Here is a 13576-nt window from a genome sequence, read left to right on the forward strand (position 1 = left end):
ACTTACAAAAATGTCTGCATTCGATACAGTTAGATTACTTATTACAAAAAAGTATACTTTGTAAAACTTTTTTTATCTCAATCACTGCATCATTATGCAGCCGCAGCCTGGCTTAGACTATGTAAATACTATTTTAAAATAATGACTTACATATTCACAATGCTTTCTGCCACAGGTTGGGACCTCGTAGCAGTATAAATAAGGCCACAGGAATTATGTTGCAGGAGAAGGCCAAATTATGCTGCAGGGTTGACTACATTATGCACCACTCAAAGACAAATTATGCTGCATATTTTGTGATAGCATTACTGCATTATTTTTCAATTTTTACACTTGTTAAGGGTCCTGGCATGTATTTCCCCTCATAAGTACCACTTTAGCTCCCACATATAGCAATAAGCAACAAAAAGTTAACCAGTCAACCTTTAGAAGGGGCCTTCCACTGCAAGGTAATGTGTTGCTGCTTTTTTAGTAACCTTTAAACCGTTTGAGCTAGAAACTATTTTTTTGGTTAAAATCTTCAAATTATACAGCAGTTGATGGATTATGTGGCAAATGCGGGAAATCCATAATGTGCAAAATGCCAAAAAACGCACAGTTGCATAATTCCTGTGGCCCCGACTATAAATAGAAAGGTCACTATTCCTCTGCGCCAACTAGGGTTAATTATGTGTCTCTCATCTTTAACACACAGAGACATCTACAGTGATGGTAGTTGCTAACTGAGGTTTCATAACCTAAAAGAATGCATTAATCACCGGTTAGTTTAACTTGCATTTATTTTTGGATGAAGCTGTTATTGCATTATTTTATACACACTTAATTGACTGTGAAAATACAAAACACTTGGGCTTTTTTTTTTTTTAGCAACTTCTTTGATCCTGCCAGCACACTTACTGCCCACTGCACTCCAATAACAGTTCTCACTTTTACTTTACAGGCTCAAAGTAAATGAAGACAGTCTGGAAAAGCAGCAAATAAACATTGTGGCACTTCCAGGCCATCTTCATTTACATACTTGCAGAGGCATTTGCACCCCTCTTAGAGCCCATCCAAGCCCCTCAGGGGGGCGTGGCCCACAGTTTGAAGGCCTCTGGTCTAAGGGATGTGAGCTGCTTTTATTTTCTCATCACGTTTTGTGTGTCGAAGATTCTCTGTCGGTAGCTGATGGTGTAGGTACCATTGAACTGCATTCCAAGAGCAGTGCATGCTAGATTAAACCTGTGACCACACAGTATCAGTCTGGATAGTCCATTTCAGTTCGCTGTGTCTCACAAACCCGAGCCAACACATCAGGAGCATTAGGAAACATGCTGAAAACTTTGAAACACTATAAATTAATAATACAGGAAACAGACGAGCAGACAAATGAGTGGGAGGATGCAAAGGCCCACTTTAAAAATTTTTTTTAAAGTAAACTAAAACCATGATTTTCATGCTAATTTATGTGGAGTACTTTTCAAGTTGTCGACACCACCAAAATACTGTGTTTTGATACCAATGCTGAGGAACAACCTTGTAGCCAATGTCTACAGCCAGCTCAACCAAAGAAGCCCATGGATAAAAGGTGTTGTCCAAAAGCAAGTTTCTGTATGTATGTGTAAATGCATGTGTGTGTTGTGTAGTATGTGGTGTGCATTGCGTGCGGACATGGACCTGCTACTGAAATGTGTGTAGGAGCAGTAACTTAAATGTTCAGAACACAACCAAACAACCACACAATAAAATATGTGCCTTTCAGTGTGGAAATAGTGATATTCATATCAATGTTCAAGGACCTTGAGAGGTTATGACGATGACGAATGTGCTCTTATGTGCACAAGGTTCATCATGTAAGCTGCACATCTTCTCTAACCAGTGCGGCACAGTGCTGAATCAAGAATGACAAAGGCTGCATTAATCTCATACCAGTGTGATTAGTATTTTCTAGGCAGTGTTTATGTGTGTATCACATTTTATTCCGCAGCCGACACATTTCGATCACGCCCTTTTGTGCATTGCAAGATTTATTAAGGCTTCTTTAGATGTATGTATTTTTTGTGCCTTTCAGTCCTGAAGCGAAAAATCTAATGAAATAGTAACTACAGCACACACTTGAGCTGGTTAAACTTCTTTAGTGATGAATGAATTCAAAGACCTTATCATATTTTAAAAAGACTCAAGAAGGTTTGAGTGGTAAATATAGAAAATTAAGTGCACCTAGATTGTGAGGCATGAGTAAACCAATCAACCCAGTTTTTTTTCTTCAATTTGACTTGTACATTTGTTATTCCCATTATGCAAAACTACAAATGCCAAAGAAAAAGCAAAATTGATGAACGCTTCACATCTGATAAATGTCAAGGAGCGAGTCAGGTAGAAATAAACCAAAATATATGAGGTTTTCCCCTTCCATCTGTTAGTAGTTGTCCAGTGCTCCTTTTTAGGTCGAACGTATGCATATGACCTCTTGTATACTTTAGTATACTTCTCTTATGGCCTAAAGCCATCCGGTTGCTTTTGATTTGTTTGATTGATTCAGTGTCTTTTAAAAATCCTTGCTTGCTAGTGGTCAGGTTTGCCTCTTTGTCCCTCCTTTTTCTCTTCTGTTCCTCCAAGGAAGCAGAGACTAGATAATGTCTCATTCAGCTATGGTTCTTTATCAGTTCTTTGAGGGACTATTTTTTTCTTTGTTTCCTATTCTCTTACTGTTTGCCTGTGTTCAGCTTTGGCGCCGTAGCTGTTTACATTTAAATATATTTATGCCCTCCCACCTCCTCTTAATGCAACAGTTTTGTCACTGCTGCCTCCTGTGCTATGCTTCTAGTACCTGTATTTTTTTTATAACCTTTTTGCACTTTTCGAGGTCCACTTGTTTTTGGTAGGATGTAAGTTTGCTTTGGGCTTCTTTTTTAACAGGGATTGGGCTGGTTGAAATACTTTTGGGCCACTGGTTTGAAAATAATAAAGCGCTACCACACGATGATGCTTTATTACATTAAAAAATCATCTGCATTGTAACAATTAAAGCTAGGTGAGGTGCGTAAGTTTGCCATACTAAAAAAAGTGGGCCAAGACCTGCTGATGGCAAATTGGTATTTTGGTAAGTAGCGTCTCATGTTCTGAGCATGTGCAGCCGTTATGCAGTCAAATAAAAAGCTGTTCACTAGGTGCGCTTGTGCCTCGTCATGAGAGAGAGGAGTGCCTCATTACTCAGGACTCAGCGGATTGCTAACCTTTGCATGCCTCGCGCAGGCCACCTCCGAAGGCGGTGCATGGATGCATTTCCCAGTAAACAACAGCATGACAACACAAGGGATGCGAGCAATAGCGTCTCATGTTCTGGCAGTTCGCGTTAGTACTGAGCACTTGCACAGTGGCCTACGCTATTGCACTTGTGGTAACATTGTTGCAAACGGCACATAATTAAGCGATGGGGAGTAATTTCAGGGGTTTGCATACCAACCGTAACGCCATAACCATACCTTAAAAATGTACCACTTAGTGTGCATAGTTATTTCACTTAATCAGCCTTTGTCGGTAGTCCCACCTGCTTCACTCTTGCCAACCACGGACACGGTCACTTTTATCAGCCATTGCTTCGCCCATTTCATGGTCTGCGCCTGAGCAAAGCCACTTTACCACTTTACATGTGGAAATATAGATATTAATACTTCACATTTTAGCACTGTACTGAGAAGTAATAATTCAAAGTGATAATTTTTAATCATGAACAGGGAACCATTGTGCCCTCACCCCCATCCTGGTGACAGTGTTATTAGTGAACTACCGTGCACATGGACCCTGTGTGTGAACCAGATTCTTAAACAAAGAGCTACAATAGGTTTTGTACATCTTGAAGTCTAAACATGCACGTATATGAAGGTGCTTTCATATGGAATACTGAAGAAAAAGGATTTCGGTAAAGCACACTATTTGCCAAAGATAACACAATTTGCTTAAGTAGGAAAGCCGCAATGAATGCAGGTTTTCTGGCTTCACTTAGTACGAATCAGGTAATAATAGGGTATCTATTTTTACCTCACAGGTTAATTCTTTATTTGTACCTCTGTGTATGAGGGTAGAAAGAGGGTGGGACAGCTTTGATAGCATTATCAGCAAACCCATGGAACCAAGTGAGTAACACAAGTATACATCTTGTTTTTCAAGTAGTCGTTCTCTTCTGTATGTTTTTATTGAGCGCATGCTAAATTGTTCTATATATCGTTATGTATTTTGAGATAGGCCGTAGTTGGGGTGTAATCTATACTTGTTTTTGTTGTAAAAGATTGTGTTTTTGTGACAAGTTTACGGCTGATATGAAATGCTCTGCATCTCAATATATGAATGCTCTGCATTTCAATATATGAATTTAAATGTACTTTTAGATAAACGCCATATTGCTGCGCTTTTTTTTTATTCCCCTCTATTGCCTCTTTGCAGCAAATTCCTGCACTCCCCTGCAGGGTGTGGTTTTGCTTCAATGTGGGTCACATCTACGGTTTGTAGCCTCTACCTTCCTTCTGTAAAATTCACTATAGTCTCTAAAGAGCTGGAACCTTCGGTTTGGAGGCAATGTAACGGGCTTGGGGTTCTTTACCTGACGAAGTGCAGGTGTTGTCCCAGAACATTTATGCTCAGTAAGGCCCTATTGGGTGCTGACTTTTTAAAGCTGGGTTCATGTTTTATGGGTTGTTTGTTGAGGTTAAGTTCAGACACTAAGTTTGGGTTGGTTTGCTTCCTTATGAGAACTATTGTGGGGGGATCATTTTCATTTTTGTTCCAGCTTTTTTTGGAGGGAGGGTGGGGGCCTTTGATATTGTAGAATTTTGTAAAGTTGAGGAGCCTTCTTTGGGTAATTTTGCTTAACCATGTTTATTGTTTAATAGAGCATGTGATCTGCTGTTGACAGCAAAGCAGGGTTTTGGTCCAGTAGTTATTTTATATAAACTGTTTGAAGCTGTATCTCCTACAGGCCTCCAGCTAGTACATTTAGCCTTACAAATATTATGCATTTCAGATAAATACAGGTTAACTGTTGGGTCTTCAGGCGTTTGTGGAAGTTTGGGACTAGGGAGAGAATGTTTAGGATTATAGCCATGTTAAGTGGCCTGTTCTAGGACTCCTAAAGAAAAAGAAATGGCTGCAACAGAAATGGCACTACTGCTTCTTGCTTTTTATTTAATAAATTATATTTTTGTAGTCTGCAGCGAACTTGTCTCATTCTGGATCGAGAATGTAGTTAAGTTGGAAGTCTGTTAAAGTGATTGCGCTAGATGTGGCAGTGTTATTCCTTAGTGGTTTTAAGGCTTTGTTGTTGTCAATGCTAAAAACAACTCACCGTTAAATTTGAGTTTAGATTATTTCGTCTTTTGTTCAATTAAGAGTTGTACACGTCATACATGCATGGTATTACCAGGAAACTGCGTCAGATGGAAGTTCCATAAATTCTAGAGTGTAGTCATTTAGCTTGATGAATCATTAGTTTCTCGGAGGTCGACCCCCATTGGTAAGATGCTCTGCAGCTTTGAGAAGTTTTGTTACACCCTGGGCAGAAGTGGCTGCATAATTGTCTGAAGCCATCTCTAACCAGCTGCCGCCATAAATGATTGTTGAATGTTCTGATGTTGGTCAACAGTTTGGCTTGCCAATGCTTGTTGTTTGTTAACACCCTGAGAGAAGCGCCTAACTACTGGTAAATTTCCACCGGTGCGTTGAGGTGTTTGGTCTGGGAACTAGTTTCCTTTTTCCATGCGCATGTTGAACGTGTATGTTTTGTTTGCAGCTCCTCCTTGCTTGGGTCTGAAATTGAAGACACAATTATGCTTTTGTGACATTTTTTAGAGGAAGCAATGTGTTTTAATTTTGTGAATTAGTGTGCAGTGAAAGGCTGTCTTTCTTTGTAATTATGTTTCATCATTTTTTAAACTTGGGAACACAATCCACACAAATACACCCCACACCTTGTCACATAATTCCAGTCTGCCTAATGTGACTCAACGCCACATACTTTCACCCACACAATTCAACTCTACATATTTCCATTCCACACCACATAATTCAACAAATACATAATTGAACTGAACAACACAATTATACAACACAACAATAATACATCCAATCCACACCACAGAATTCCACAGCATGCCATAAAATTCAACAGCACACAACACAATTAACATCCACTACATACCAATGCACAACCTAAAATACCATTCTACATAATTACACGCCATGACACACAATCACATTCCACATAATTGCAGTACACTCAATACCACATAATTTCACTACACATTCTCTCCATACCAGACAATTCGACATCTAACATTTCCAATCTAACCACATAATCCACACCACATACATCCACTCCAAACCAAAATACATGGTAAAAGACATTGTCATTTACAACGCCAATAGCGCTAACACTCACAAATACACGACCTATAGCATTGCAAATGATTGTTTATTTCTGTGTTCTATCCTTCTCTTGCACAATAATCAATCCGAAAAATACATATGCCAGAATAAAAGAGAGCAAGCATTGGCAAACCCAATCAATCTAGCCTTGGCACGTTAGTACCATGGTCATTTATTTTTTATTGCAAGCATATACAACAAAAAGTCAAAGAAGAAAGCAAGCTGCCACTTAAACATGACTACTATATGCTTACAATAAAAATGTTAAACATTCACCATTGTGGCTGTGTTGCTAGTGATGTTTTTTGTAATCAAACCTTTCAGTTGTGTCATGCATGTTATTATTTTTGAAGAGTCGAGAATAAATCGCCATCTAACCAGGCACTCAAGTTGGAGGCAGCTACAATGTCACATAAATACTTTGTGAACTTACAAAAGGTAACCGGATGGTGTACCTAAACTTCTCACCAGAAAATCAAAGGGAGGGGGAGGGACGGACGCACACATGTGTTAAGACGAGAACCCTTACTCACCCTAAGGTGACATGCTTCATCATTGGATTCCCTCATGCACACTGGGACCGCAAGGTACCCAGTGTGGGCTACAACTCCCCCGCAGGAAAGGAGCTCGAGTGGGTTTATATCATCCAATGTAGGGCACAGTGCAAAAATCCTAATAGGGAACATCCATATCCCTATTCTCACTGGGTTTATTTTAAGCTATCCACTGGGGACACTGATAAAAAATTAATCTTGTCCACAAGGAGATAGTTTTAACTCATATTTAATTTTTGCATGTGTGCGTTTGTCCCTCCCCCCTCCTTTTAATTTTCTGTTGAGAAGTTTAGGTACGTATATTAGGTATTGATTTCTAGAGGAAACAAAAAGTCTGGCGAGACAAAGGCCAAACCTAAAAACAGCTCACTGTTGCCTAGTGACCTCCTAATCTGGGTAACACTTTATGCAATGCTGCCTTTTCAGGCAGCTCTGGAACTTGTAGTTCTTGACATCCCACTGTAGGCTTAGGACTACAAGTCCCAGCATGCAAAGTGTGAGCCAGAGGTATTGGCTGTCATGAAGCCTCCTGGCAGCTATGACAACAATAGCATGAAAGATAACAACCAAGGCACTTTAACCAACCAGCTGTTTTTATCACAATAAAATGATCATATAGAACGAAATAGTGTGAGTAGGTCTAATTAAAATATTTTTATTGTCAATTATATAAACAAAGAGAAATCAATCGTACAAAATATAAATTGCAAATCTTAAAATCATGGACACAATAATTTATGACAAATTAATAAAGACATAAATGGAAAACCATCAATGCTATACAATATATAAACAAAGAGAATCAATCATATACATTATATAATCCAAATCATGAAATTGAACGCAAGTTATTGGTCAAACAGTTAAAAAATACATAAAAAAACAATCAATACATAAGAAAAACATGAAATAAAAATTAAAAAGTGGCAAAAAGGAATAGTTCTCTACGCGCGTTTCGGCGACCAGCGTCTTCTTCTGGAGTAGCTACGTGTGTCCTAAATATAAAAGAAGGAATGCAAAAAACATTTCTAAACAAATGGTATATCACAGATTTTTGAATTTATAAAAATCAATATCGTTTCAATTAAAAAAATATATAAAAGAGTTACAATGCTGTACACGACCTACAACAACAAAACTATTTCACATTTACAAAACAGGTTAACAACTTTACATTTCGGAAGTGTGCCCTAGAGTAGGGCCTTCATTTCTCTGTGCATTTCATATGGAGTACATGTCCACAGTAAAGAATGGAAAATAGATATCAAAAGTTGAATAAGAGGGCTGAATACTTTATAGCCAATGATGGTGCATAATTTCCTCTATTAGAAACTAATGATCCAAAGGGTAGGGATATAATTTACCTATGACAGTTATGGCATTTAATTATTACCCCATTAATAATTGCTATCTACCTTAGCGTTCATTTAGAGTATTCAATTTTTTACAGTATCAGAGGGCATCTCATATTGGATTAATCGAAAAACCCTTCACGGTGTACTTTAATTTATATCATTTACACAAGTTATACTTACACTCTTTGAAAGAGCACAACAAATTGGGATATTTCTTAATTGATGATAGCCGAATAAAAAGCTGAAAAGAGAACCATGTTGAAAATAATGTGAGTTAATTTGATGTTATTTGTAAGGATCATACCATCGATGAAAATCATGTTATTCATGTTCATGTTATCATGAAAATCACAGTAATGAGATTCATATGGTTCTAGGAACGAATATTCAAGTGGCTATCAGTCGAATATTTAAGTTATTTGTTAAAGGCATTGGTACACTCCTGTACCTTTATAATAGATATTCTTAGTTTATAAACAAGAGATATATGTTTTCTAATGATCTAAGTTCAAACTTTAACGAGCAGATATTTATATAGCTATTAGTCGAATGTTTAAGTTATCAATATAAGGCATAAGTACTTTCCTGTATTTATTTGATGGATATTCTCAATTTATGGACAAGAGAAATATATTTTCAAGCGTTCTAAGTCCAAACCAAAACGGACAATATAGAAATATTCAATTGTCCAGATTCAATATAAATGAGTTAAACGCAAACGGTAAAAAGTTATAGTATCCACCGTGATAAACGATTCTATGAAATAGCTCAAGGTGAACACCTAAACTATTACCTGATTTATATTGTTCACCTTCGTGTCTCTTTTAGTTATTGATGACTTATATGTTCTTTCGAAGAAATAATCAATTTTCCTAAAAAAATGTAAGGAATATGATATAAGAATATATAGTTTAATCTAGTCACATCGTACTGATGACCAACCGGTCTCAAGTTATTGTAAAAAATACGTTTACCTGATGTAATTTTTAGTAATCAAGCACTCGCTCCTTGGACCACCTTAAATCAAAATAAAAAACCTACAAGAAACGAAATAAAAAATTAAAGATGAAGGACGTGTGCCTTCATTTCAGAAAAATAAATAAAAGACGATACTAAAGAGGGATGAAAAGTGATGTACCTCGTTAGTTTAAGATACTTAACGGCCAAATGAAGCACGGGAAACCTTCCTGATGTGAAGATCTTCCTATTCTTGGCAAAATGCTGCAACTAAAAATAAACCAGGGGTCAGCCATCTATCTTAAGTAGAGAGAACTCTAATTATCTGACGAACTAAATGGGGCAGTGTTCGTACTTACAAGGTTTGTTCTTCTTATCGGTCCGTCGGGTCTAGGAGCGAGGCACTGGGTTCTGGAGTCCAGAAAGCGTATAACTCCAGAGGCAGTTCCCGCTCACTATTTATATTCTACGTACAGGAGTTAATTAGTCCCAGGTAAGCTGAAACGTTTTCAGCAGAATAGATAATTGCGGAGACTAACAGCGCTGAAGGACTACGGGATTTTTGAAAAAGTAAATATTGAAAACCAAAAAGCGCCGAGGGACTACAGATTTGGACATCCTTATAGGGGAAATAGAAGACGGACAGAATTCATTATTCTACAATTATAAACATCTCTTTGGGAAAAAATAAAAGACGAACTATATTTACGATTCTATGAAGTAGAGTGAACAACCTAGAAGGGGGATTAACTTTTATACTGCTAATTAGAAAAATCGATAACAGACTATATTTACTGTTCTATGCAGTTGCGTGAACATCCAATAAAAAGGGATTCACTTTTATACTGCTGATTGGAGTAATTTATAATTAAATATACATATTAAACTAATGTGTAATATTTTTGATAGAGATGACTAGCTAGCACATGTGTCATTCCTATGAATATGATCATTGAAATCATATACTAATTGCTTAAATTATGCACAGAAATGCAATATACTGTGCTTAGATAAATCTATACATCAAAAAAGTTCCATATAAAGAGGAGTCAGTACTCTACACAGAAAGGCGATATTCTATGCTTGAATTAGTCTACAAATAAAAAGGTTCAATAGGTAAATATCAAGTTGTGAACATCGGTACTATCTAGTCAACCCTTTAAAGCATTCAGGGCAGAATTATGAATATGAGGGAAACTAACTATATAATCGCAGTAATTACTATGTCGAGAGTAGTCATGTATGTCTCTATTGACTTTATACTGAACTCATAAAATCACACTATAGAACTATATCTGAACCCTATTGGATGGCGTTTTCCCACGGAATCTCACTGTTGAGACCGCGTCGGAAAGTGTCAAAAACAACTTCTCACCAGAAAATCAAAGGGAGGGGGAGGGACGGACGCACACATGTGTTAAGACGAGAACCCTTACTCACCCTAAGGTGACATGCTTCATCATTGGATTCCCTCATGCACACTGGGACCGCAAGGTACCAGTGTGGGCTACAACTCCCCCGCAGGAAAGGAGCTCGAGTGGGTTTATATCATCCAATGTAGGGCACAGTGCAAAAATCCTAATAGGGAACATCCATATCCCTTTTCTCACTGGGTTTATTTTAAGCTATCCACTGGGGACACTGATAAAAAATTATTCTTGTCCACAAGGAGATAGTTTTAACTCATATTTAATTTTTGCATGTGTGCGTTTGTCCCTCCCCCCTCCTTTTAATTTTCTGCTGAGAAGTTTAGGTACACCATCCGGTTACCTTTTGTGAGTTCAGATTATATGGAGTGGTGCCGTTGATGGTAATAATTCCTCCCTCTACAACCCCTATAGTGAGATTATATTAAGCTAAATACTTTATCCCATAAAATTTTTAAAGGCGTGTAGGCTAAATAAATAGTTGATTTTTAAAGTTAATATAAGAACTAAATGAAATACAAATGCACACTTCGAAACACCATTGAATAGAAAGGAACTACTTTTGAGCGGAACAATATACACAGGTTCTGTGCACTCAGATTGAAGGGAGCCAATGGATAATGTGGGCTGTATGTTGTGATTGGCAGAAGCAAAATGTGAATGACAATTTAAAAGACAGACTGATGAAGTCTGATAACCAAAAGCCCCTCCCTGTACGTATATTAGGTATCGATTTCTAGAGGAAACGAAAAGTCTGGCGAGACAAAGGCCAAACCTAAAACAAGCATTTACAATGCAATGGTTTTGCCTTTGTTAAAGTTAGAGCTATTGGCATTGCTCTTGACATTATTTTTATTTATGTTTTTTTAAACATAAATAAATGGCATTGTCATTTACAATGCCAATAGCTTAATCTCTCGCAAATGTGAGACCTATTGTACCCTATGGACGAGCTCAGCAGACAGCAATTACTACCACACACACACACCCAGAGCCACACACACACACCCAGAGCCACACATACACACACCCAGAGCCAGCCACACACACCCACCCAGAGCCACACCCACCCACCCAGAGCCACACACACACACCCAGAGCCACACCCACACACACCCAGAGCCCCACACACACACACCCAGAGCCATACACACCCACCCAGAGCCACACATACACACACCCAGAGCCAGCCACACACACCCACCCAGAGCCACACACACCCACCCAGAGCCACACACACACACACACACACACACACCCAGAGCCACACCCACACACCCAGAGCCACACACACCCACCCAGAGCCACACACACCCACCCAGAGCCACACACACCCACCCAGAGCCACACACACTCACCCAGAGGCACACACACCCACCCAGAGCCACACACCTGTCTGGCTACGGCCAAAGGAGATATGCAATCTGACACATCAATCAGTTCTATGACCCCACAATTTATCAACTACTCAAGTTCCTTGGAAACGTCCTCCCTCACCATAAAATGAATACTCTGTACTTTGTGAACTATGAGCTTTGCATCAGTTACCAAGATAATCTTGTGCTTGAATCCTTTAAAATGTCCTAGCTTACAACGGACACAGCCAATAACACATCATAGCGTTATCATATAGACAATGTTCGTCTTTCCAAAGAAAATTACTTAGTTTATACATAGGTGAATTGCTCAAAAAGTAAAACAGAGATGGGTACTGGAAACATGAAGTTTGAAGAATTTTCTGGGTCAGAGAATCAACTCCAAGCAGTTTTAAAGCTCCTCAGTATTAGGAGCAGTTAGTTAACATTGCGCTCTGTGGCCAATGTTATCCCATGGGGGGCGGCTTGGCTGTGCTTGGGTTTCTTGGATAGATTGAGTGCATAATACTTCCAAGAGATTTTAAGATGAAGACCAACAATCGACAATAATGGTATTATTAGGTTCAGTTTGCACAAGTCGCATTTCAGCTTCAGGTCTTAGAATTCATCCAAACACACCTGCCACGATACCAAAAGTGATGCCCAAGGCTTCACCACCCAGTGGCAAAAGTGGTAAGTAGTATCAGCTTATTAGGAGTGTCCAACACCGGATAGCCACTGTTCCTCCAGCTGGAGAGGTTGGCACCAGGGAGTTAGAAATCACCTGTGATTGCAGAGTATGCCTGTGGGTGAGATCACCCACATGTCAGAGGCACCAACACCAGTACTGCAAAGTCAAGTAGACGTCACACTAGTGAACAGCACCAGGAAATCCTATCTGCGACTGAAACAACAATAGCTCATGAACAATAAGAGGTAGATCAATCAATTCTAAGGTTCCTGCACCCCACATACGCACTGGAGAAAACTCAGTTTGGCCCATAATCTGTACGGGGGAAAAAGGCACAAAGAAGTTACTCCCAGCAACGCAAGTGACGATTGCTGAATGGAAAAAAAAAGCGGAAACGGGAATACATTGGGATAATCGCGTGACGCAGGAGACTCAACCATGGGCTGGAACGCGATTAAAAGAATTTGAAAAGCCGCAAGGTTTCAAGTACTGGGACATGCTGGGGATATCAAAGGTAGGAGATATACTGGAGGGGGGGGGCTTGTTTTGTTCAACTTTCCTCAGAAAGAGTTTGAACTAACCTTTATACAGTACTATAACTACCTGCAAATCACTCACGATTGGAAGGCAGAGCAGATTGAGACAAAAGCAATACCTGAATATGGACCGGGAAGGCTTCTTATGGGGGGAAACTGGAGAAAAGGCGATCACCTGGTAAGACTTTGATCAACAACCAACCAGACACATTAGTAAGCCACAGGGCTAAATGGGAGGGAGAACTAGAGACCTCTGATGATTTGGATTGGGATGCGGCCCTACTGCACCCCAGGGAAGTGGT

The sequence above is a fragment of the Lissotriton helveticus genome, chromosome 4_1, assembly GCF_964261635.1.
Source record: "Lissotriton helveticus chromosome 4_1, aLisHel1.1, whole genome shotgun sequence".
Taxonomy (NCBI): Eukaryota; Metazoa; Chordata; class Amphibia; order Caudata; family Salamandridae; genus Lissotriton; species Lissotriton helveticus.